Genomic DNA, 26,659 nt, shown 5'->3' on the forward strand with positions numbered 1-26,659 from the left:
ACATTACTTTTTATTTTGCCCCCCCCCCTAAAATAATTTTCTGTATCCGCTCCTGGCTTAGGGTATGGAGAGAACCGGGAAATCTTATTCAGTTGGATCATGTTCAGGAAGTGCACCCTTATCAAGGTGGAATAGTTATGGTCTGGGGAGGAGTCCAGTTAGGCCGAAAACCGATCTCGTTTTTCTTGAAAGGTTTCTAACAGGAATCACATATCGTGATTTAATTCTTGAGCCTGTCCTGTTACCATATACCAATGATTTTGGGAGAAACTTCATTCTCATGCATGACAATGCACGGCCTCATACAGCCAGAGTCGTAAGTGAGTTTATCAATGCTCATCAATTAAACATCTTACCCTGGCCGGCACAAGCTCCTGACCTCAACCCCATCGAGCACGTATGGGACGTGGTCCAAAGAAGAATTTTGAGAATGGGTATGCCTCGTGAAACTCGTAGGGATCTGGTTCGGGCCGTGAATGCAGCGTGGCAGGCTGTACCTCAAGCAGAGATCGACAACCTGATCAGGAGCATGGAGAGACGATGTAGGGCTGTAATGAACAGTAGAGGAGGCCATACCCTTTATTAAGTAAAAATGGTTTTATCTTTTTTTTTAATTCACAGTTTAGAATTAAAAAAAATGTGTGTATTTTTCTGAGTTCAATAAAAATCAAGGTAAATTTGAAAAATTCGGTAAATTTCGCATTTTTATTTCCAATACGTCCTGTAAACTAGTTGTTTATTTTAATTTTATTATATCAGAAATGCAAATAATAAAATTACTGACGATGGCTGGATAAAATTGTAATATCCCTAGACTTTTCCGGTGTGTGTAGTTTATAATACTAAAATAGTGCTCTACATTAAAAATAGTTGCTACCTCAGTTTTTTCTTTGTTACTACTCCAACTGGTATAAGCCGCTGGAATATAGTTCCTATATGCAAGGAAAATCTGAAAAATTATCTAATATTACGTACTCAAATATTACGGGGTTTGAAAATCGGAGGATTGTTCATAATTTAATATCAGGGGATCACATTAAGCCGCGAGGCGCTTCATCCGCCTACTAAATCGCTGTTTTATTCGGAGGATAATAAACTCGCCCATTCACTGCTCGCTATATATGGAAAATGCTGAGAGCAGCTAAACGATATTAACTGGTGGTTTTCTTGTCAAATGATAATATTCGTCAGTTTGTATTATTAACAACAGGAGATGTAACACGTGTTTGTCGTTTCCATTAAGCTCAATTGTTACACAATTGCTTTACGACTAACATTAATTCAACTTAGCATCACATAACCACAGATACTGTAAAATTTTGTGTGATATTAAACCGGATTGTTATTAAACGTAAATAATTTTCATAAGTGTCACATTAAATTACTGGTATAGCACAATTCTTTTAAAAGTTCCTCAATATGGCCGACCTAGTTACGAAAATTGATAATTTTTTTTAATGAAAAATAAGTTGGCGTTAGCCAATTCAGAAATTGATTTACTCTTTGGTTAACAATAACATTTTTCAGGATTGTCAAGTTGACGTTAAAATTAGGCTATTAGGACTTGTGTCTAGCCCTAGCAGGCAACTCTTAAGCCCGACCAATCACGTTAGAGTTTTTGACAAACACAAATGAATTAACACCCTGCAAATAACCACGCTAACCAACCTGATTGGTCAAGCTTAATAGTTGACTGCTAGGGCTAGACACTTCTGGTTATTAGGTGGTTGTCATAAATCATAAATAAAAACAAAGATTATTGAAATCATTTAATAAGAATAAAGGTATTTTACCGCAGATTCGAAGAGATTTTACTTAAAGGTATTTTATAAACTTTCTCAGTCAGAATATTAACTCCCCTGTTTCTTATATTTCAGTTAAAGGGACGTAAGAACTATAGGAAGTGAATTTTTGTTTTCATGTTTTGACGATATCTGAGAGTTCCTAGAATTATCAAGATTATTGAATAATTATAGTTATAGTTGTTTAAATAATAAATAATATTGTTGAATAAATTATATAGTCGAATAATTATAGTTGTTTAGTAAGGTGCCCGGTTTGGTTTGGCTCTCGTCTACCAATCTGAAGGTAGTGGGTTCGAATCCCACACCCGGCATTGCATCAGCCGACTATTTTTATTAAAATAAAAATAGTTTGGGTACTTAGGTCGACTCAGCCTTAAATAAGTACTTAAGGTAATAATAGGCGGTTGACGCGTAGTGCTAGCCACATTACCTTCCTTGTATACCGAACGGCTCTAGTATGGCAAGCTGTACCTTGCTACTCCCAAGGCGTTGAACGCTATATACGGGAGCTATTATTATTATTATATAGTTGTTTAATAAGTGAAATTAATAGAAGACTTGGAAATAGGATAATGCGTTTCATGTTATAGTTAATAGATCACGATCGGATAATACGAGATGGGATATCAATCTGATGTTTTTTAAATTTTATGTTTAATTATTATTTATTAAAAATTCGGTGCAATTAAAGTTTATATCCATTATATACGTATAAAGTGTATCAAATGCAATCAAAGTTTAGGCCTCCAGTTGATGACGTCACGAATAAGCTGTCCGGCCTTGTAATTACGGTGGTCACGGCCCTGATCCCTTTAAAAATTCGGACATGTCCAGGTAAATCCGGACGTATGCGGAAACCCTAGTTATAACTGAAGAAAGGGGGACACAATAGATCTATAAAGTCGTGGTAATTAACTCCCCTCACCCCCTATACAGCCTTTATACAACCTACATCTACATCTGCATTTTTTCAAAACCAAATTTCAAAAAGACAGATCTTCATAAAATAGTTTATCCATTTCTCCCCCGAAGAGCCTTTATAAAACGGACGACGACGTCCAAATTATATCTAAAACGCCAGCAGCAGATAACGAAACTCGGCTAATTGATTGATCCCATCGTTCTCCCCGCACAAGTTTTGTCGGGGCGACCACCGCCAGCCGCCCCTCGCCTGTCTAGGGCGCAACAGCCCGAAGCAACACCTAAGGTGCGCTCACTCGCGAGCAATCTGTGCCGCACATTATGCGCCGGCCGGCCGCATAAAACTACGTCGCTAGCATGGAAACTCCATTACAGAAAGCTATACTCGTAAATCGGGCGGCCGCGGTGCCGAAATGCATGAAAAGGGGAACAAACCGATATTTCCTTTCTTTTATCTTTTTGCCTCCGGCTTATTCTTACCTTTTTATTAAAATACATCGGTAGAGCGTATATCCTCAGGCTAAGTAAATAGTTTGTGAAGTTTGGAGCATCACATTTATCTTTTTGATTCTTCTTCTTTATGTACCGTCTCCATATCGGAGGTTGGCTATCATCATTGCTATTTTGACCTTGGAAGCTGCGGCCCTAAATAGGTCAGATGACGTGACATTAAACCATTCTCGCAGGTTTCTGAGCCAGGATATTCTTCTCCTTCCAACAGATATTTTTCCTACAATTTTTCCCTGGATTATGAGTTGCAAAATGTCATACCGTGGACCTCTCATATTATGGTCGAGATATTGCAATTTTTTTTTCACTTCCTTGAGGATCTCACGCCCTTCCTCATTCTTTTCAGAACCTCAACGTTGGTTACATGTTCTGTCCATGGTATTCTCAATATCCTACGGTATGTCCACATCCCGAAGGCCTTCAGTTTCCGCTCGCAAAGTTTGTTGAGGGTCCAAGCTTTCATACCATACAAAAGGACTGGGAATACATAACATTTGAGCATACGAGTTCTCAGATCTAGGCTCAAATCGCGGCTACAGAGCAGCTTCTTAATCTTCACAAAGGATGCACGGGCCTTCTCTAGATCGTCAGGGCCAGGCGCTTTCCCATCTTTGGTTGCTTTTATTGCCGCTTGCTCTTCTTCCTTTAAAATAGATGGCCCCATTTCATTGATTGTATTGATTATTGATTGAGAAGCAATAAATGTCAATCTTTATCTGAAGCAAACTGTGTTTATAAGTTTGTAATATTGCGATTCTAGAGGAATATTAGATATTGAGAAATCAATAAAAGTTGGCGTACCAATCCATCAAAGGCTCCCTCTACCATCACCACCTCCACACAAGACCATTCAACCTTTTCCAATATGGCGGAGATAGAAGTGCTTTATTTGGCGCGTATTTTAAACTCTGTTTTACTTTATTTCCAAATGTCGGGTTAGATTACGTAATATTTCACTAATTTTTTAATATATAGGAAGTCTAAAGTTCTCCACATAAGTATGGAATTTTTTGTATTATTACTTTTTTAAGGTCTGCTTTCTTACAAAATAGAGTTAGTGTTAAAATATTCAAACTTGAGGTAGCATATATAGGGTGTTCAAAATCATCGGAAAAAGAAATAACCAGAAATATATGACAGAAAATAGCAATATAAACTAAATATTCAATTGCAAACACATACCATAGTTTAGAATTTACTCTGAACCTTTGATAAATATATACTATTATGGACAGTATAGGAAGTTACTTGTCTTAGTAAAAGCTTTGGTAAATGCTCTTGGAATTATAAACTACACTGGCTTGGATCAAAAAATATGGAATATTTTTTCTATGTTTTGCAGCATTACACAAATGGGAATAAATTTAAACTATAATAGGTAAGGATAACTAAAAAATATAATATATGTTTCAAGATTTTATATAGAAAAAAACTAAATACCTTTTTGGGGGTTCGTAAGTAAAACTTACGCTTAGCTTAGTTTTCTTTACTCTTTCTCTTTACATTGTCTTTGTGGTAAAAACGTCATTCCTTTTTTTGCATAGTTTTTCAATAAAATATTGGATATTCTGAACAAGATGGATTTAATAATAAATTCTGACGTATGTGAGGGGCAATTCTGACCTAAAAAAAGACTTACATCCAGGCCATTTATGTTTTCAAATGTCAATGTTGTCAATATCTTTCTGTGATCTTTTTGATGTAAAAAGCTTGATTCTTTTTCCAATATTTTACTTATAATGAGGTAATATATATATATATATATATATATATATATAATATATATATATATAAGATTTAATATATATATATATATATATATATATATATATATATATATCTGATATATAAATACTTACATATATATATATTTATAGTTTCATATATCAATATATGTATATATATTTCTGTATATATATTTAAATCATAAGATCTTAATTAATAAACTGCAACACTATGGGTTCAGGGGATCATCTCTCGAATGGTTTAAGTCGTATCTGAGCAACAGAAGTCAACTTGTGAGGGTGGATACCACGTTGTCTTCTAGTAAGCCAATAGAATGTGGAGTACCACAAGGCTCAGTACTAGGCCCTATTTTGTTTCTTCTTTTTATTAACGACATTGCTAACATCAGTGGCAAAATATGTCTTTTTGCGGACGACACTAGCTTTACTTGGAGCAACAAGGACGTCACGGCACTTCATAGGATTATATCAAAAAACTTAATCACCATTAAATCTTGGTGCGATTCGAACCCCCCAGTCCCAATTTTTTTATTTCCAGGTATTCAGCCTCTAAAATATTTCCAGTTGCTTAACGCAAACTGTAATATTATTTTTAGTTTTACATGCTTTTATAGATGGTTATTACTAATTTTGATTAACGTTATATTTTTCTGTTTTAATATGTTAAAGAAGCATAAAGTTTATTTGGTGCAATGCTACGGAAAAAGTGATTATAAATTTTGTGCTTCTTTAACCAAAATGGCAAAAAAAATAGCAACACAAACTGCTAAAATACTGTTTCTTATAACTATACAAGAGAGAGGGTATCAAATAACCATTGTTGAATAATTTAATCGGATTAGCATACTTATTTACAATTCGAAAACTAATATTCTACTTATCTAACCCCTAATTTTTTTGTCCCCCGTCGTAATGATTAGTTATGATCTATTAATTAAGGCAATAATATAAAGGCATTTCTTGTTAATATTTATAATCAATAATATAGGTAATAATTTAAATTATCCCTTCATTTTTGGATACAAATATTATTTACAACTTTTAATTGGGAGGAACATGGACATAGTTGGGTAAAACCCGTTTTCTCCCCTTAGCAACCTGGATGACACAATAACCTAAAAAGTGGTATGGACAGCGTCGAAATGAGAATCGATTCGACTGTGTATCGAATAAGTACAGTTGTTGCATCGGGTAGTTCCAATTAAAGTGGTCCGTAGGGAAATTATTCGAACTCTCAGAGGTCCAATCCACCCCTGATTCGTATTACATACATGAAACTCTAATTATTGCTTCGGTCTAGAGCTGGATACTCATAAAGGACTACTTTATCTCTGAGTGATGGCTTTACCAATAAAATATTGTACAGTAAATATCACTAACAAACAAATTGTTTTATGTTTATACCGGGTGAGTTTCCTACGATGTTCTCTATGGGTATCTCGGAAACTACTGGAGATAGAGAGTCGGTTAAATGGGGAAAGAATTGCAGTTTTGTCGGGTCATAAACATGCGCCTTTCAGATTTTTGAAAAAGTTGAGAGGGAACACCCTGTATATTTTATGAGAATCAGATGCACAATTTAATTGTCTATCAAATTGTTTTAAACTATTTTTACCTATCTCTTCAAGTTTCCGTAGAAAATGCATTTTCTTGTAATTTAAAACTCATTTATCAATATACTCATGGAATACTGACATTTAAGATTATTTTTAAAGATGTACCAAATTTTTAAAGAGTACAGATACTAATATTGTCGATATAGCTTGTTTATTTCATTAAAAAAAATTCAAAAAACTTTTTAAATTTTTAGTATTGCATCACAATAACTGATCAATAAATGGACTTCAGTAAATATTTAGTATTAAAAACTTTGGTACCCTTGGAGAAATGAACCTTAAAATTTTTACTGCAATTTCATAAAATTGAAAATATTTCAAAAATGGTAAGGTTTAAGTGTAATAAACCTTAATCAAATTTACCTTTATTTTAATGGTAGAAACTAAAAATGTAATAATATACAGGGTGTTCCATTAAAAAAATACAACTTTAATATTTTTTATTTATTTGGGACACTCTGTATCTTGTAAAAATATTTTTAAATTGTAGCTCTAATAGTCCTTCAACGAACCCAAAACTTACAATTTGTAAAAATCTAATAATTTAGCTACAATACTTCGTGTCGTATGTGGTGAACAGTGAAAGAGGACAGTGAGATCAGGAAGAGGACTGTCCTCTGGAATAGAGGACGGTTGGCAACCCTATATTTCACATATCTGACCGAAATGTTGTAAAAAATAAAAACAATGGAAGTCCCAAATTGTTTTTGAGTTTCAACACTGCTTAGGTCTGCAGTAAAACGGAAATATTTAAGTTCTTTATTATAAAACCTATATATAGCCAACGTACTGTTGTATATGATTCTGTAGTTTTATCAAGTTTATCCAAGATTTATTTGATTTAGAAATATATCTGACTTCCACCATATTTTTCCTCTACATACCGTCACCCTAGAATAAGATTGTTCTATAGACCATTTCGATGAAACTGAGAAAACAAGGTTTAAAGTTTAAACTGGATATCCGTGAACACTATATACCAAAATGGTTCTATTAAACATATAAATTAAAGGTAATATAAAAACCTATCAAACGTATGTATTTATTTTACTTTTAGAAGCTTTATTTAAAAGATATTAGAGATTTTAGATTTGGATACAGAACAGATGTGTCTATTAGCTGTGCATTGAGCCGATTTTAGGGATATAGAACAAAATAAGGGGATATAGAATAATATAATACTCATTTTAAGCTGATTTATTTGTATTTCAAAATATTATTTCAACACAAAATAAGTGAAGTGGATATATTAAGACATTAACTAAAAACAACATAAAAAAATAAAAACCTAAAATAAAATAGTAGTAAATATTGGTCTGCATTGTTTATTAAAAACTATCATTTTTTTCCGCCTATTTGTTTGGTATGTATAGTGTTAGAATAACTTAATCAGATTTTAAATCTGATTTTTAACTTGCATTGGATTATTTAAATGTTATCTATTTAAATTTCTAGTATTGATAGTATTAGAACACGATTGAGCAGTCAATTGAGTTGAAGCAGCTGGTTTCACGAAATTCCAAAGTGTGAAACATTCGAATTTGCTAACAAATCAGGCAATCAGTGCTTTTCAAACGAACGATTGAGCAGTCAATTGAGTTGAAGCAGCTGGTTTCACGAAATTCCAAAGTGTGAAACACTCGAATTTGCTAACAAATCAGGCAATCAGTGCTTTTCAAACGAACGGTTGAGCAGTCAATTGAGTTGAAGCAGTTGGTTTCACGAAATCCTAAAGTGTGAAACATTCGAATTTGCTAACAAATCAGGTAATCAGTGCTTTTCAAACGAACGATTGAGCAGTCAATTGAGTTAAAGCAGCTGGTTTCACGAAATTCCAAAGTGTGAAACATTCGAATTTGCTAACAAATCAGGCAATCAGTGCTTTTCAAACGAACGATTGAGCAGTCAATTGAGTTGAAGCAGCTGGTTTCACGAAATTCTAAAGTGTGAAACATTCGTATTTACTAACTAATCAGGCAATCAGTGCTTTTCAAACGAACGATTGAGCAGTCAATTGAGTTGCAGCAGCTGCTTTCACGAAATTCCAAAGTGTGAAACATTCGAATGTGCTAACAAATCAGGCAATCAGTGCTTTTCAAACGAACAGATTTGCCGCCTATTTGTCAAACGAACGTTTAGTGGTGCAATTTCACCCGCTTAAAACAAAAGCCTTAAATTTAAATAAAAACAGATACATACATTGTATGTTAGAGAGAAAGAGATCGAGAATAAATGGATATAGAACAATCTAATTTTTATGCATAGTAGACATATTTTTTGATCTGGTATTTTCGTTCCATATCCACTTCTTAGGATAAAGAACACAATAATTCTATTTTTTTAATTACAAACTGTAGGATGTAGCATTAAATAGTGATTTTTGGAGGTAGGCCATTATATGGTTTCGCGACTTTCAAATTAATATGGATATAGTACAAATATTATTTTTTTTTTCTTTATTTGTGAATTTGGCTATATTGTTTTTGTGGATATAGAACTAGCTAATTCTGCATAAAAAAATGGTGTATGTAACTCATTTTACCCCAAAAGTGGATATAGAACAAGCTAATTCTAGGGTGACGACGATACATAGAAGTAGAAAAAGTTCTTCGTGGAAATTTCTACACCAAGAGAGGCATAATATAATAAATTAGATAATTCGGCTGTGAACATCGCATGCGCACCTAAGTTTTCAAACGAAGAGCCAACGTGCTTCGTCCAGCATCCAGTTGCCGCGAATAGCGACGCCTCTGCGGAACGATTCGACGCTCGGTGGACTTTCACGTGACTGGGCACGTGCTTTCCAAGCTTTCCGAAAAGTGTGTGACGTTGAGCGTGGACTCTGTGAAAGTTTCTATGTAGTTTTTTTCGCTGATCCAGGCAGGTAAGTTTTGAGGTCGTGTCTCAATTCGAAAGAAACCCATAATAAAAAATACTTTAGAAGTCTAGGCATTTTTTTTAGATTTGCTCTAGCGCGCGCTTTTCCCGTTAATATTTATATTGTTCTAAGCAGTTTTAGGAACTTTTTAATAATGTAGAACTTTGTAAATCATATTTACAGGTGTAAATATACATACAGGGTGTCCCAATATTCCATGAACATAGAACTACTAGTACAAAAGTACTTCGTTTGTTCGATATTGTAGAAGGCAGTAAAGTTTTAAAAAATAAAAATATTTTTAAGATATTTTAAGAAACGATATTCAGATTTAAATAAGATTAACATTTGAATTTCACACAAATCAAGAACATGTACGCGGGAAGGGTGAAAACATCCCCACCCCTACATAAATTTTAGTAGAAATATTTTCCAACTCTACCAGGGATGGATGGGGAAGTGGAAACCAACCCGGGAAAAACAGGCAACCGGCCCAAATCCACAAAAACAAAATGACCATAACGAAGAAACATATTTTATTTATTAATATACAGGGTGTCCCAGAAATAAGTGCAAGTATTTTAAGGGGTGGTAGATCTCGATAAAAGAGACATATTTTCTCTTTATTGTTCATAAATTAGGCCAAAATAACGGAGTTATTTAATTTACATTGAAAATTTCCAAAATAATGATTTTTGCTAAAATTTTGAGAACCACTGTATGTTTTCTGGATTTTCCTTCTTGTAAATTTAATCTAATACCTATGTTGCTATATTATCAAGAAATTATGTTTTTTAACGAAAAAAAATTCTAAAAATTTTTTCAAAAAATTTCGAATTTTCAAATTTTTTTTTCGAGAAAAAAAACTTATAGGCGTGTTTCTGGGGTTGAACAATACTACCAATTAAAATACTTGTACTTATTTCTGGGACACCCTGTATAAGTAAGGGTGTTTTTCGCTCGTGAGAAAAAGCTCCTTTGCTTCCGGTTTTTTTTAATTTAAATTGTCTTGATCAACATTTTCGTAAAGATCAATATTGGGTCGGACATCTGAATTTTTACTACAAAATGGCTCAGTATTACAGGGTTCTACTGCTTTATTTCCATTATCGATAACGGTAATTTCATCTTGAATAGGCTACGATTTTGAAAAACTTAAAGGTTGTCGCCCACTAAACCGCTGCGCGGCGCGGCGCTGGGAAGAGAATTTTTTCCGGCTGCGAAGGGACTGCGCCCACTATAGCGCGCTTTTAAAACGCGGCAACGCTATTTAGTTATAGTCGAAGTGTTTTTTACTTACTGTAGTTTAGTTTTTAAAGCAATGAGTTCAAGTACGGACGAAAGCGTATTTTTTGTGCTCTTCTAACAGAGGAAGAGGAAGAGGGGGTGAGGAAAAGTTTGGACTCATACGATTAACAAAAAAAGAAAGAAGTTTGGAGAATTTTACCATCTTTTTCCAGATTTAATAAAAGACAAAATCATTTTTTTCAGTATTACAAAATATAAAGGAAACATTTTACGCACTCCTCAATTGAGGGTTTTAGAAGAAAAAACACCGGGTATATCTACTCATCATATTTTTTCAGAAGAGACAAATTACTAATATTTTTGATAATTCTTATTTATTCTGATGTGTATATTAGTTATGTGGTCAAAAAAACCCTGATCTTTTTTATATATTTAGGTAATTAGAATTTAAAAATTGGAGATTGTCACTTTTGTTAAAAAGTGGAGATTGCCAGTTTTGCCTCTACACCCCTCAATTATATTAAATCTTTGATAGAAAGGCATTTCGTCCATCTGTCTCTAGTGAGGGAAGACTAAAAAAAATATCATATTCCTTTATGAAAATCGATTTGCCTAATTTACCTTTAAAAATACAATTCTGCCATTGATACATATCACTAGTTCCTAGTCAAAAAGCCAACTGAAAAGACTCGAATGCAAAATTATTTCCCTTGTGAGTACGCACACTGCAACGCGCCGAAACGCGGGAGACGGAAAGAAGTTGCTAGAGAAGTCTTCCGACTTCTTGACGGAAATTCCGCGGCGCGCTTCTGCGCTGCGCGCTCTAATGTGCGTTGGTCCATTTAAATACATGGCAAGCAGACAAAAGAAATTTCCACATGGCGCCGCGCCGCGTCGCGCCGCAGTCTAGTGGGCGACAACCTTAAGACTTTCTGATTCATTCAGTTCAGCTGATCCAATTCTCTTCGAAATACATTACTTTTAGCTTTTCGGGTATATACTTTCTTACACATTGTAGAAAGAAATTCTCTCTCTTCTGCTACAATGCCAGCCTCCTCGTGTACACTTGTTTTTAACTGAATGAACCGCGGTCGCCATTAAAACTGCAGCATTTTTTAGGTTATTATATAGTTCTTATCACGAAACTTTTCCTCTATACTTCTCTACATTTGGCATCTTAAATGATAATGCCATGACTCAAACGCAGGCAGTGGATATAAATGTGATCTGATGTAATGCTATGTTACAGTCCATGAAATATTCATTGCATTTTGTTAGCTGTTTGGTTGCTACAAAGAGAAATCATATTATATTAATTATATTATAAGAAACGATGTACAGGGTGGGTCAAATTCGACGCTTTTAAATGGAAACACCCTTTTCTATAGGAGATAGACAAAAACTAATATCGGTGTCTGGAGCTTATTTTTTGTCAAAAACATGATGGTGAAAACCGCATATCGATATCTGTTACCGTTTCGGAGTTACGGAGTGTTTTTCAAAAATATGCATTTTTAACAAATCGCTGTAACTTTTTTGCTATGGAAAATTTTGGTTTTTTATGAAAACATTTCCAAAGCACCTTTTACGTAGAATTTAATGGTTTAAGTATAATTTTTTTAAAATTAATAATTTAAGAGTTATCAACAGAAAATTTGATTTTTTATATGGGACACCCTGTATATTTTTAATTTATTGAAAAGAATTTAAAATGAGCTTTCCAAAAATATAACATACTTGATATTTTGCTCAATTCCTCTTCGAGATATAGAGTATATAAAAATTCGCCCTCTTTAAATAAGTAGGCTTTGAACAGCACCGGCTGTAATGGAAAAAAAAATTAGCTGTGAGCATCAATTAAAACGAAATAATATTTGCTGTTTCTGGCCCTAAAAATATAATGTAAGTCTTTTATTTTTGCCATCATTTAAGTACCTATTTATATTTACTCCATTTACAAAACTTTGGGCGTATTACGTTGGTTTTGATTTATTATAATAAACGATGTTTAAATATTTGACTTACAAATAAGAACTTTAAATAATGAATAATATTTCACATGTTTGGCTTTAATTTTATTTAATAATTGTTAAATTAAACTGTTAAATCTTATTTTTTACACATCACAACGATACTTGTTATTAGTATTGTTGAATTTGTGTAAAAAATAATATTTAATAATCAAATTTAATTATATATATTTTAGAGTAAAATTTAATAAATACGCTCATTTAAAAAGCCCGCGCTTCGATCCATTTAAAACAAGCCCTACTCAATAGATGGCGCCACTTCTGTAGGACCATTTTTCAGTATGGCAGAGTCCATTCTTTTTCTAGCTAGGTATATTCTTTGATATCGACCGTCTTCTGTTATGGACAGACGGGTCAGTTTATGAACATTTCTCGCGGAATTCATTAACTCGGTGGGGGTGAAAGATACCCCCTCATAACTGCTAAGTATTTTTAATTCTTGTCTAGATTATATGGAAGAATAAGGAACCTTTATTCTTCCGCAAATATATCCATAGGATTATATCCATGGGCACTAAGTTAGGCGGCCTCGACGGCCAATGGCTGGGATCTTGGTTAGCTATTCAATTATTCTTGAAATTGGCTGCAAAAATTATATTTTTACATATAATATGGCCCATACCTACTACACGCAGAAACGTCGATTTCATAATTTTCTTCATGTAATTAATATCATATATACTTTATTAAAGTGTTAACAAGGAACTTTATATCAAAAAACATCTTTGTACTTATAAATTTCAGCCGAAATATCAGAAACAAACTTCCAATCAAATCTAAACGGCAAAAATTAAAATGGCGCCCGACCTTGCCAGAGGCCTCGGGAGCTGACGCTGACACACAGACAAAAGACAAAAGAACAGGACGCCGACGTGCATAAAAATGTTCCGTAGCAGAAATTGACAGAAATCATATAGAAATATTCAGTTTTTGGTCTAGGACAGTCTAGAAGGCCATGCTTTATGCCTGGGTAGAACATGGGTAGAACCGCGCCACAACTGTTTCCAATTTTCCGGTTTACTGTCACCCCCCTGGGTGGCAGCACCGGCGGAGAATGCACCAAGTCTATACTTCACGAGGTGCCACTGTACGGCACATTATTTTACATCTGATACTTTACTGAATTAATACATACAAACGTAAAATATCCACATTTAGATGACAGTCAAATTTAAGTTTTAGCTGCAGAGAAAATACGTTTAATTATTAATTTTTTGGAAAAGTGAGACCTACCAGAAGATGCCTTAAGTAATAAAAGGCCCTGAAATTATAACGACGACCATTATAACCACTCCCTCGTTTTTGGAACACATTCCAGACATAATTTAGAAATCTAATTTTAAAATTACAATGGAACTAGAAGTCTGGATAATTTTTGATTGAATTTCTAACGCTTAGACAAATCCCCTCAATGTTAATAACTCATTTTTTACTAGACTTTATTAGAATTATATATAATTAGTTATTAATTCTCTATTTTTTCGGCAAAAGAGGATGATTGGAACAGTGGAAGTTTGATTGCTTCATGTGCGATTCCCTACATTTCCTTGAATATTTCTTAAAATTTACATTTTTTCCATAAATATTTACAACAAAAATATTTTTAGTACGCAAAAATATTTTTAATATGTTTAAAAACGCTGGAAAAACGCAAAAATTAATTTGGAGGTTAAAAAATGTTTCTCTTTCTCTACCTTTTTTTTGTATAAGTTAAAATTTGCATAATATCTGTGATATTGGGAACAATAATTTATTTACTTCTACTTCTTTTATAATTTTGAAAGAAAAAAAAAACAGTAGCTATATAAAGCTGATAAGAATATACACTACGGAGAAATTTCTGGTCAAATTTAAAGTGTTATATTTTTATTTTTAGTCCTATTTTCATGAATATTTTAACAAGTTGTATATAATTATATCACCTTTTATTCGTAAACTTAATTTTTATAAACTTTAGTATTTGGCATATTATACAGGGTTAATCGAGTAGTTGTTTTTTTACCCTAACTTTAAAACACTCTGTGCAATAATTTCGTCTGTATATTTTCCTAAAATATAATTTTACGGGCAGAACCATGATTTCTGAGCATTTTGTTTTTTGATTCATGTCAATTTATGTCAAAACATGCTTTGGTTAATTTTTAAGAGCGAAATGAACTGATAACGATCAATTTGTAATTTTTTTAATTATCATTACTTTTTGATGTAATTTTTTGACGATATGGTTTTGGTGACATTAATATTACATATTTTTTTGTTGTTTGGTACATTAATAACGATATTAAAGAAAACGTCTGTCTTTTTAACCTAAATTGTTTTCCCACTAATTAACTTAATTCATTTTACCCTACTACTAATAAAATTGTTCAAAAGACAATTCAGTGCTTTTTAAATGTATCATAATTATAAATCAGTGCATATTAATAGCTAAAATCGCAAAATTACTGTTCTTCCAGAATTTCGCGACCACCATTATTTTATGAACAAATATGAAAAAAAAAAAGAAAAAATAATTTAAGGGTAAAAAGGCCTCGTTTGCTTTTTTGTTTCTTGCCGTTAAGGGCATATTTTAAAATAAAACTCACTTAAGCAATAAGCTAACATGACTACGCTTTCAGAGAAGCTACCTTTTAGTAACAGGGCGGCGGTATATATTTTTCGGAAAATGTTTATCACATTCGTTAGAAAATCATTTATTTAACAAAAACATTCATTATTTATAAAATATATTAAAACAAATTTTTGAACGTGAAACATAATATAGAGGTTATTTATTTTTTAAATACATATGATGTTTTGACTCAGCAAAGGTTTTATTGCTTCAGGTAATAACTAAATAATACAATATTTATTAATTATAAGTTATATATATTTATAGTATATAATAATGGTGGTAATAGTAATTATAATGGTCCTTAATAGAAATTTGTTGAAATAGTTGGGTTAGGACCAAAAAAAACTCGACAGAAGTCGTTTGTTTTAAATTTATCGACATTTCGCAAAATTTATTTGCATCATCAGGGACACTACAAAGTTAAGAGAGAGAGAGAGAGAGAGAGAGAGAGAAAATCTTTTTTTTTAATCTTAAAAATACATCTCAGTGAAATTCCATACATATACAATTTGTAAAACTACCCTAATGTTAACAAATAAATAAAGTATATGTATATGTTTCTTACATTTAAATCTGGACTTTCTTTGTCATTGATATGAATATAAGGATGGTATAGAGGGGATTGAATATTCGTCTTTTATTTGAATTGATTTTTTTACATAATTGGCCCCCTAAAATAAATTCCTGTATCCGCCCCTGGCATGGCGGCACCTCATTCGCCTCGGTTGATTATACGAAAACGGAAAGATGTAGAAACAAAATATTTTATGTGTATATGTGGAGAGGCAATGTACACAATTTAAAATTATTTTGAAATGTACAGGGTGTGTTGGAACTAAGATCCATACCAAAGTTATAGTTTTTCTTATGCAACACCCGGTATTTTATTTCATTTTTGGATTCTTGGACATAAAATAAGGCATTTATTATAAGGGTTAATATGTTTACAAGCTTTGGTTTTTGAGATATTTAACGATATTTAAATATGCATGCTATAATAAAAAGGTTTCTCAACACCTTGTATATTGCTTTTCATAATTAATTCTTGTGCTGACTTTCAAGCCAGAGAAATAAACTTTACTAAAAAATGTTATTGCTTCCTTAAATGTATACAGGGGTGTCAAAAATTGCTGGTCTATTTTAAATATTTATTCTACATAAAAACTTCGTTATTTCAAATGCCATGTATATTTTAAAATAAGTCGAAGCAGATTTAAATGCTCTTTCAAACTATCTTAGGGTTTCCTATACCTATGTGGCTCAGATTTTGAATAAAAAGCGATTTTTCAATAAAATGGCAAACAATATGGCAATTTGCTAGTAACAGTTAGTAGTTATTTTCAAATTCGACATTAGTTTATAGATTTCATTTAAATTCATAACAGTTTACTTTTATTTAATTTACCTACAGTAGTTCAATAAGTAAGTATTTACTATTTTATCAAGGAAAACGAAGAAGTAGTTCTTTGATTTATATTACGATGACTTCTAGATATATTAGATTTTCTATGAAAGAACCAATTAAGGCAAATTAGCAGCAATTAGTCCCCATCTTTAGTTTTTTGTTTGATATTTTTTATATTTAGTTGGAAAATAACGTTAATTTCTTAATAACACACTTTTTTATTTTTTTATCACGGCAGAATTTTGTATGATTCTTTTGTATTTGTATGTGTGTTTTGTTATGAGAAGGAAATAATTATGCTATAATGAGTATAATATAATATAACTATACAAAAACCTATGTTGGGCAATTCAAATTCATAATTTCAATTCAAAAGAGTTTTCCGACGTCACTTTCAGGACCTATTCCAACGTTATGCAAACGTCGTCAGTTTTACTAATTCCAACGTTGTTTAGATCTCCTTATTCTTACGTTGGTAGGACGTCGAGCGACTACCTTTTTGCAACTGTTTTGAACCATAACCTTAAATCTTAAATTTTCACTTCATTGTTCTGTTCAGTCAGACAGTTTTCGACTGCGAATAAATTATTCTCATTTTACTAAAAAAAAATTAAGAAATTTTTTAAAACTTCTTTAATTTTAAGGCCCATTAGTATTTTTCAAAGTAGAAACAATACATTTATCAATAAAGTTGTTTGCGTTTAACTTTTTTGCCTTGGGTAACGAGTTACAGAGTCGGTTAAAGTGTTTCAATAATTATGATCTTCAAACATCCTTCACACTTAAATACTTTTGTTTTGTTTTCCTTCACTGCCATCTGACATATGTCTCTAACTAAATCATAAAAGTAATATTTTTACTATAATTATCCCAATTTAGGATAAAACGCGACTTAGACGCCATATTATTATAGTTTTGTATTTCTGTGAATTAGGATTTTAAAAAACGTTGCAGTTTGTACTAAATTAGGCTGCTAGCCAACGTCGGTATCCAACTTGGTTTCGACCCAAAAATTATTCTCCAAACTAGTGCAGAATAGGGTTGGCGCGAGGTTGTGCCGACGTTGCGCCCGACGTTTGGTCGCGTGACACAACGTTGTCCCGACTCGACGTCTAAATGCTGCTTGGGTACAAATTAGCATTATATGAATACTTTTATTAATAATTTATATTTAAAGTAAATTCAAATAACATAAAAAAGTATTTTTTCAGTATAATTTTTGATGGTTTTAACAAATTTATCAACGGCAGTTAAAATTTGCTATAAATTGATGGCATTTATGTCCAATATTTTAGTCCACGCAGTTTATAGAATCTAAGAGCAAAAGCGTGTTATTTAGATTTTGTTAACCTTTGTTTATATTTTTGCCAAGATCATAGTGGACACACATGAGAAAGAGGTTTTGGTATAAAACTTTCTGCACGTGCGCATTTTTCCGTTAAACCATTCAAGGTATATTACTCTTTTAAGAAAAAGACCTTCTTTATAGATAGCTACTTTATGCCCGGCAATACTTTTCCCAGGCATATAAACGTGGAGCTGTAAACCCAGATTGTTTAGGGTATATAAATAACTTCGTTCATTCTGCAGGAAAGGAAAACTGTGTCGGTGCATCGAATTTTTATAAATTGTTTTAACCCCATCAGTATTCCGGTTACAGGCTAAATTTATGACGCAAACGCCAAAAGTTAGCTAAAATGTCTTCAAAAAGTATATTCTGATTTTAAGGACAATAGAGTTTCCGAATAGAGAAAATATGAAGAACCTTATTTATTGCCTATCTTACAAAAAATATTATCCTTTAATATGCTAGCAATACAGGGTGTTTCAGAACAAATCTGTACCCCAGAAGAGATATTAAGTTATAAAACATAGTTTTGAGAAAATCTAATCTATCTGTCCAAGGTATTTCACTCTTGACCCAAAATGAACATGCAAAGAAGTTCTTGCTACAAGAACAATAGTCTCTTTGATTCATGCAAAAATCCTTGATTGAAAAGGTACATTTCTTGATTAAAGAGACACTTTTCTTAAACCAATAACGAATACTACTGACTGAATTTCAAACTCAACTAAATTTTATTTTGATCTAAGAGAAGTCTATACATCATGTACAGGCATATTACGAGGTATATTATTTTCTGATAAATTTAGGTTTTCCTGGTCTGTAGTAAGTAAAGTGATATTATTTTCCTCGATAGTAGTTATTTCTGCTTCTTCACTCCTTGGTATTTTTTGGGGTGGTTCATCACTCTACAAATTACAAAAAAAATGTTACATCACGATTAATCAAAGTAAAGCAAATAAATTATTAAAATTAAAAGCTTTGGTCACATTTTGAATTTTTTAATACGACGACTTGAAGTTCTAAAATTTTTGTAATTATTTCCATAAAAAAATCGATACCTATATTCTTATCCTATCTATAGTCACGCATGCATTATCTAAACAGGTGCATTATGTAAATGTCTCTTACCTTCAAATATAGCAAATAAATGCTCTAATTTCCATTTTTTCAGAAACTCCTCTATAGAATCCATATATCCTAAAATTTGTCCATAAAAAATGACAAATGCATGTTAATAACGATCACTAATTTGTTATATGATATGCGTTTACGTACGCGATGTGCGTACTATGTTGTGCGACCTATGAAATGCAACGTGCCACTGATCGGACTGCCGACTGATTGTATATACCGTCCTTCGTCATCGTCTTTGCGTGTCGTTATTATTTTTCATCAAAAGAGTATTTAGCTATTGGTAAAATGGCCATGTTTCTTGAATGAAGTACTTCTTAGCGTATTTTTCTTATTATCTTAAAACAAAGTAACTTGCACTTGGTTGAATGAAAATAAATTCGAGAGACATTTTCTAATTTTTCAAGAGAACCAGTTTTCTTGAGTTAAGAGAGTTTTTCTTCAGCCAAAATATTTTCTTTTACGCTCAAATAAATTCTCTTACCACCAATTTTTTTTTTTCAAGAACGATGTCGACTTTAGTTCAAGTCTATTTTTTTTATCAGTGACGTACTCTGCAAGCCACAATGAGTGGAAGGACAATGTACAAGAAAGAGATAAAAATAAGATAAGAGAATAAAAAAAAGTAACGCATGGCTTTAATTTTGTCGGCATTGACCGCTGTCCTGCGCAGTGATGCCAAATCTGGAAAAAAATCCCCAATTTAGAGTAAAAAATACAGTATTGATTACTTGATTAATTACTTATGCTATTTTTATTTTATTAATTTGCCAATTTCTGCTTACCTTTCTCTGATTTGCACTGCATATGCCACTGCAAAATCTTTAATTAATATTTCTTTCGGGTAAATAGAGCATCTATTACAACTCTCGTCGAGTTTTAACCTTATAAATGAAATTTATTCCTTTTTGAGGCATATATTAATTATTTTTCCTCAGCGTGCTGCAAAGGAAATTAGCGGAGGCCAAGTAATTATCACGGTTCTCTTCCGGAAAATTATGTGCGACACTAACTAAATTATAATTTAAACATTAATTTTCTTAATTTCTTCGAGTTGTGTATAAAGATCTTTGCTCCTTTGGCTGTGAAAGATTGATAGTTGAGGAGATTAATGTTAGCGAAAGTATATTAATCGTCAACTGCACGAGAGAGACGTCAGTACGGAGCTTGTAATTTTAATGTTAACTCTTATCGTTTAATACAAAAATATCAAATTTAGGCTATTATTTTTACATTATTTATTGATTATATTAGTACGTGAAGTATCGTATTAGTATATGAACGAAAAAAAAACGGCGTCCAGTTGGCTTGGAAATGAACATCGATGACATTCCCCATATAAATGACAGTGATCTACATTTCATAGCCATCGCTGACGCCGTTTTTTTTTCGTTCATATACTTGAAGAAGTGAAGTTAATTAAGTTTGCTTTCACGGTTAACAGCGTTTTTATTTTGGTAGGTGTACTAAGTAGACTAAATTATTTAATAATATAGAAAAAACATCTATAAAATACAGATTATTATCAATTTTAGTTATAATACAATTGTTAACTGTTCAATAAAAAAGTGGAGCTGAATTACTACCTAATTAATTAATTAAGAACTATAAATGCCTTTAATATTAACTTTCAATGCCAATAAATGTATAAGCTATCAAGCATTTGAACAAATCTTTTTGGAATTCTCTTGTTTATAAGGATATTGATATGTTAACATGAATTTTTATTATCCAATTACGAAATATAGCGCTATAAATGGGAAATAAAATTCTAAGAGTTTCTCTCGACCATATTGCAAATTTATTGTACTTTTCATACCAGTTTTGTGCAATTACTTCCTGTTATTGCCAAGCTTGACCGGTTTTTATTGTGAATCTTTAGGGTCCGAGCTACTAAAGTTTATACGATCTTTTGAAGATAGCTGGCTTAATATGTATATGTTAAAGTGAAACTTTGTTTGAATAAATTCGTTTGTCATAAATACGACTCACAGATATTCGTTTTGGAGTTAAATATCAACATAATTATTGTAGATTACAGTAGAGGGTTGGAACCTTTGGTGTTACACAGCAAAATAAAAACACTAAATCACCACAATACACCAAAACACTTTTACTTTTACACTGGACGCGCGTTTCGCTAACCATGTTAGCATCATCAGCAGATGATTATAAACTTTTTATAAAAAATATCAAAGTTGTATTTGAGTTTATAATCATCTGCTGATGCTGCTAACATGGTTAGCGAAACGCGCGTCCAGTGTAAAAGTAAAAGTGTTTTGGTGTATTGTGGTGATTTAGTGTTTTTATTTTGATAATTATTGTACTAATGTTTATAGTTTTTAACGCTTTTTAATCGTTTCTAACGATAGGCATTAGGGTCCAGAATCGTGCAATCCAATTAATGCAATTAATCAATTATTTCTTTTTATTATGAAGGAAATTATTCAAGAACCACGGGATATATAACATAACATAATCTGCCGATTTCCATAAACCGAAGTAGCTAAAATCACCAATAAAGTGTGGTGCTGAGAACTACGTATTTCTCAAGAATCTGCTATGAGTTTTGGTCGCATCCCAATCGTCAGTCCTTCACTGATAAAAAAGATAGACTTGAACTAAAGTCGTCATCGTTCTTGAAAAAAAAAATAGTGGCAAGAGAATTTATTTTAGCGTAAAAGAAAATATTTTGCCTGAAGAAAAACTCTCTTAACTGAAGAAAACTGGTTCTCTTGAAAAATTCGAAAATTTCTCTTGAATCTATTTTCATTCAACCAAGTGCAAGTTACTTTGTTTTAAGATAATAAGAAAAATACGCTAGGAAGTACTTCATTCAAGAAACATGGCCATTTTTCCAATAGCTAAATACTCTTTTGATGAAAAATAATAACGACACGCAAAGACGATGACGAAGGACGGTATATACAATATACAGTCAGTCGGCAGTCCGATCAGTAGTCATAGGTCGCACATCATAGTACGCACGGGTTTTGTTGCTTGGAATTTTCCACTTGGAATTTTGCATAATTTGCTTTTTAAACGCATATCGTATAACAAATTAGTGATCGTTATTTACATGCATTTGTCATTTTTTATGGACAAATTTTAGGATATATAGATTCTTTAAAGGAGTTTCTGAAAAAATGGAAATTAGAGCATTTATTTGCTATATTTGAAGGTAAGAGACATTTACCTAATGCACCTGTTTAGATAATGCATGTGTGACTATAGATAGAATAAGAATGTAGGTATCAATTTTTTATGCAAATAATTACAAAAATTTTAGAACTTCAAGTCGTCGTATTAAAAAATTCAAAATGTGACCAAAGCTTATAATTTTAATAATTTATTTGCTTTACTTTGATTAATCGTGATGTAACATTTCTTTGTAATTTGTAGAGTGATGAACCACCCCAAAAATACCAAGGAGTGAAGAAGCAGAAATAACTACTATCGAGGAAAATAATATCACTTTACTTACTACAGACCAGGAAAACCTAAATTTATCAGAAAATAATATACCTCGTAATATGCCTGTGTATATGATGTATAGACTTCTCTTAGATCAAAATAAATTTTAGTTGAGTCAATAGTATTCGCTATTTGTTTAAGAAAAGTGTCTCTTTAATCAAGAAATGTCCCTTTTCAATCAGGAATTTTTGCATGAATCAAAGAGACTATTGTTCTTGTAGCAAGAACTTCTTTGCATATTCATTTTGGGTCAAGAGTGAAATACTTTGGACAGATAGATTCTTCTATTCTCTAAAGTAATTTATTAAAGCTTACGAAAAGATAGTTAATGCTTTGGGTAAAGAAACGTCGTTCTTGGCCCTATTGAAAAGCGCCAATCTTTTGGTTCAAGGTCATATTCATTTTGACTGAGAGATCCTTTTTTTCAGTGTTGAATCGGAGCTTCTTCAGGGTTCACTTAACATCGTTTTTTTCCCTTCTCATCTTCTACCCCTTCTTATGACCACCCCCATCGGCAGATTAATATCCCTTCGCTATCAGAAATACGTGGGGTGCATGCGCTATTAATTTCTGAGACGCCCAAGTATTTCTTTGTGACTTTTTACTTATATATTTTTGGAAATGTAAAAAAACTATTCTAATTAAAGTATAAAAATATTTATTAAATAAAGAAAACAAACAAAACCACAAAAATATTTAGTAACAAAAATAGTACCCTAAAGCAAAAAACTGACCCATTTTATATGAAATACATAAAAACAATAAACTAAAAATCGGAAATAATATGAATGTACTGATTTCTTTCGAAAATCGACAACTATGAGACTATGAACCCTTCCCGGACAAAAACGGTACATTGTGAGACAGGAAATTGTAGAGAGAAACAAGCCCTATAACATAGGATACAACATTTTAATGAACAGTGCTTTCCATAAAATCAATAAAATGAAAAATATACGAAATAATATACATGCACTGATTTCGTTCGAAAATCGACAACTATGAAACTATGATCCCTTCCCCGACACAAACGGTATATTGTGAGACAGGAAATTGTAGAGAGAAACAAGCCCTATAACATAGGATAGAACATTTTAATGAACAGTGCTTTCCATAAAATGAATAAAATAAAAAATATATAGATGAGATCAATGTGTTGCCGACAGATTGCCCCAAACTTGTTTATTCGGTGCGGCCAACGCAAAAAAGACGCTAAGCAAACTTTATCCTATGATGTGTGTTTAAGTATTTGTTTATCAACTATTGGTTATTTGTTACAAAGTACTGATTGACACTTCGATTTTGCGCCCCCAAAATGTTGCGCCTACGTGCGTGCACGCTCGCCAGGAACGGCCCTGCTAATGACCAGCTGATGATTCATTCGTTCCATCCAATAAAATGGCGTCTAACATTACAAGTTCTGCTGCAGCCCGTATATGGGCGTTACATGTCCTTGTATTCTATAGTCATTGGTCTTGGTCTTCCCGACTATTATTAATATACACACTGAGTGAATAAGGATGAATTATTATTATGTATAATGGTACATATCATTAATATAAATTAACATATTCAGTTAGCAAAATATTTATATTATTTCTGGATTAAGTGGTGATAATTGTAGTCTTAATTGTTCCCATTTCTCCACAAAGACAGATTTATTTTCTTGACTGTTTGAAACTTTTAAAAACTTTTGGTCTTCCCAGGAAATAAATTCAATTAAAAGAAAAAAGACTTAAAGAGGTTTTGTTTTCCAACTTTTATTCGCGCTGCAGTTCTCTATTGAAAATGGTTTTAAAGAAACTCGCATATTATTAAGATCCTTTTATACGTTATCTCGAGAACAATGAAAAAAGTTTTTATAATAAGTATACACTCTTTCTTTGTTAGCATTGATTTTGGAGAGTATTGAAAATATTTATTCTATACATACATATATTTTACCAATACATATATTTTATACAATAGGTATGTATGTATACCCTACTCCCCGCTAAAGGAAAAATATACATATAGGGGGTGTTTGTTCCATTTTAAAAAAATCATTCCGATCCACTCACACTCTTTTGAGCCACCTTGTAGACCTTGTAGAGGTTAAAATATTTTCGTGAAATACATCCTAATACAAAAGATTCTAATACATACTTTAGGTTTGCACTTATACAAAATCACTAACTTTTTTTATTATAGAACCATATAGAACTACTCTGATGCCCGACGTACTATTGCCGGACTCTTATAGAGCCGTCTTTATAGATGGGCACTAGAGAAACAAAAAAAACTACTGTAAAAATTATATTTTGATATTAATATTAATTCAGACGTCGGATTCATGTTATAATTTTTAAAGTTGAATAATTCATGTTAAAATTAGCATTTTCATATTCACTGTTCAGTAAGTTCAGTTGTTAAAAGGCAGGATTGCAACTTTAATGTCTTCTCTAAAGGTACGTATTCTAAAGCATAGAACCTCTCGCCTGTACGATTTGTGTTAGTTATTTTTTACGATCGTTTTTTTTAGGGTTAAAGGACACACTGCACGTAAATTATAAGTTATGAGCATTAAAATTTGCTTTTTACTCTAACTTTTATAAAGTGCGGATCCAAAAAGTTTTCTCAGCTTGAAAAGTGTTGCGAACATTTGGTGATAAGGGTTATAAAATTTCTTACATGGCCTAGAGGGAGATTTTTACGTAGGTGTCTAACGACCTATAGAAAATTCCGGATTAGCGAGGTATAACTTTGTATTTAACTGTTTTGAAAAGTAATAACTTTTCGTCCGTACCTGTATAAAATTATTGAGTGAAAAAAATATAGATGTACGTTATTTTATTGCGTAAAAAATGTTCCATCAAAACTTCAATCTCCAAGTTGCTATACTTTTTGGTTTGGTCATCATAACGTATCGGTCCTTCAAAAAGCTAACTGCGAGAGTATTGAAGTCATGGTCACAAAATCCCGCTTAAGATGGGCTGGTCACGTATGCAGAATGCAAGAAAACCGCATACCAAAATCTCTGCTTTACGCTGAGCTTGTAGACGATAAGAGGAGGCCGGGTGGACAACTTAAAAGATACAAGGACATTTTCCACGAAAATTTAAAGGGAATTAACATGCAGAATGACTGGGAAAAAGCAGCTCACAATAGAACTCAGTGGAGAAGGGTTGCAAACTCAGTTAACAGCGACAACCAAAAAGTAAGGAGGCAACAAAGCAATGAGATTTTCGAATGTCTTTAGTGCGGTAGACAGATAACATCACATCGGGCTTTTCAGTCACAGAAAAGCTCATGAAAGAAAACGCCTTGCGTGACCATCTTCTTTATGTGTGTCGAATACTCGTCAGCGAGTAACGGCTGTATGTAAGTATACTTTTTGGAAATGTAGAATGAGTAAGAGGACACACAATAGATCTATAAACACACAATGGATCTATAAGGTCGCGGTGATTAACTCCCCTGCTAAAAAACAAGAGGGGGGGGGGGTTAATCACTGCGACCTTAAAGATCTATTGTGTGTGTGTGCTCCCCTTCCTTGAGTCATCACACAGTCTATAATCCATGTTGTAGAAGAGACAGGGTATTTCCCATCCTTCTCTGAGAACAGTTCTTCGTCCGAGGGTACACACCCTGCCACGGTTGGAGTTTGGCTCTCTATGCCGCTCTTCACAGTCGAGGAGCTTGCCTCCGGCTGAGGAACCCGTGAGGTGGAGGCTGGAGGATCTGTCTCCATTTTCTCCACCTCCTTAACTTGGTCTCTCCTAAGACCTGATACCGGTGTTGTCCTGTATCTATAATAGAGGATATGTCCCTTTTTCTCTATTGCCTCTTTGGATTTGAGGTCAATTCCTACTGTGAGGACCTGACCTAACCCTCCTCCCTCGAGTTGATGACTCGCCAACTCGATGTCCTTACATTGAAGTTCTGACCCTAGATA

This window comes from Sitophilus oryzae, unplaced genomic scaffold (assembly GCF_002938485.1).
Source record: "Sitophilus oryzae breed Bouriz unplaced genomic scaffold, Soryzae_2.0 scaffold_1436_pilon_pilon, whole genome shotgun sequence".
Lineage (NCBI taxonomy): Eukaryota > Metazoa > Arthropoda > Insecta > Coleoptera > Curculionidae > Sitophilus > Sitophilus oryzae.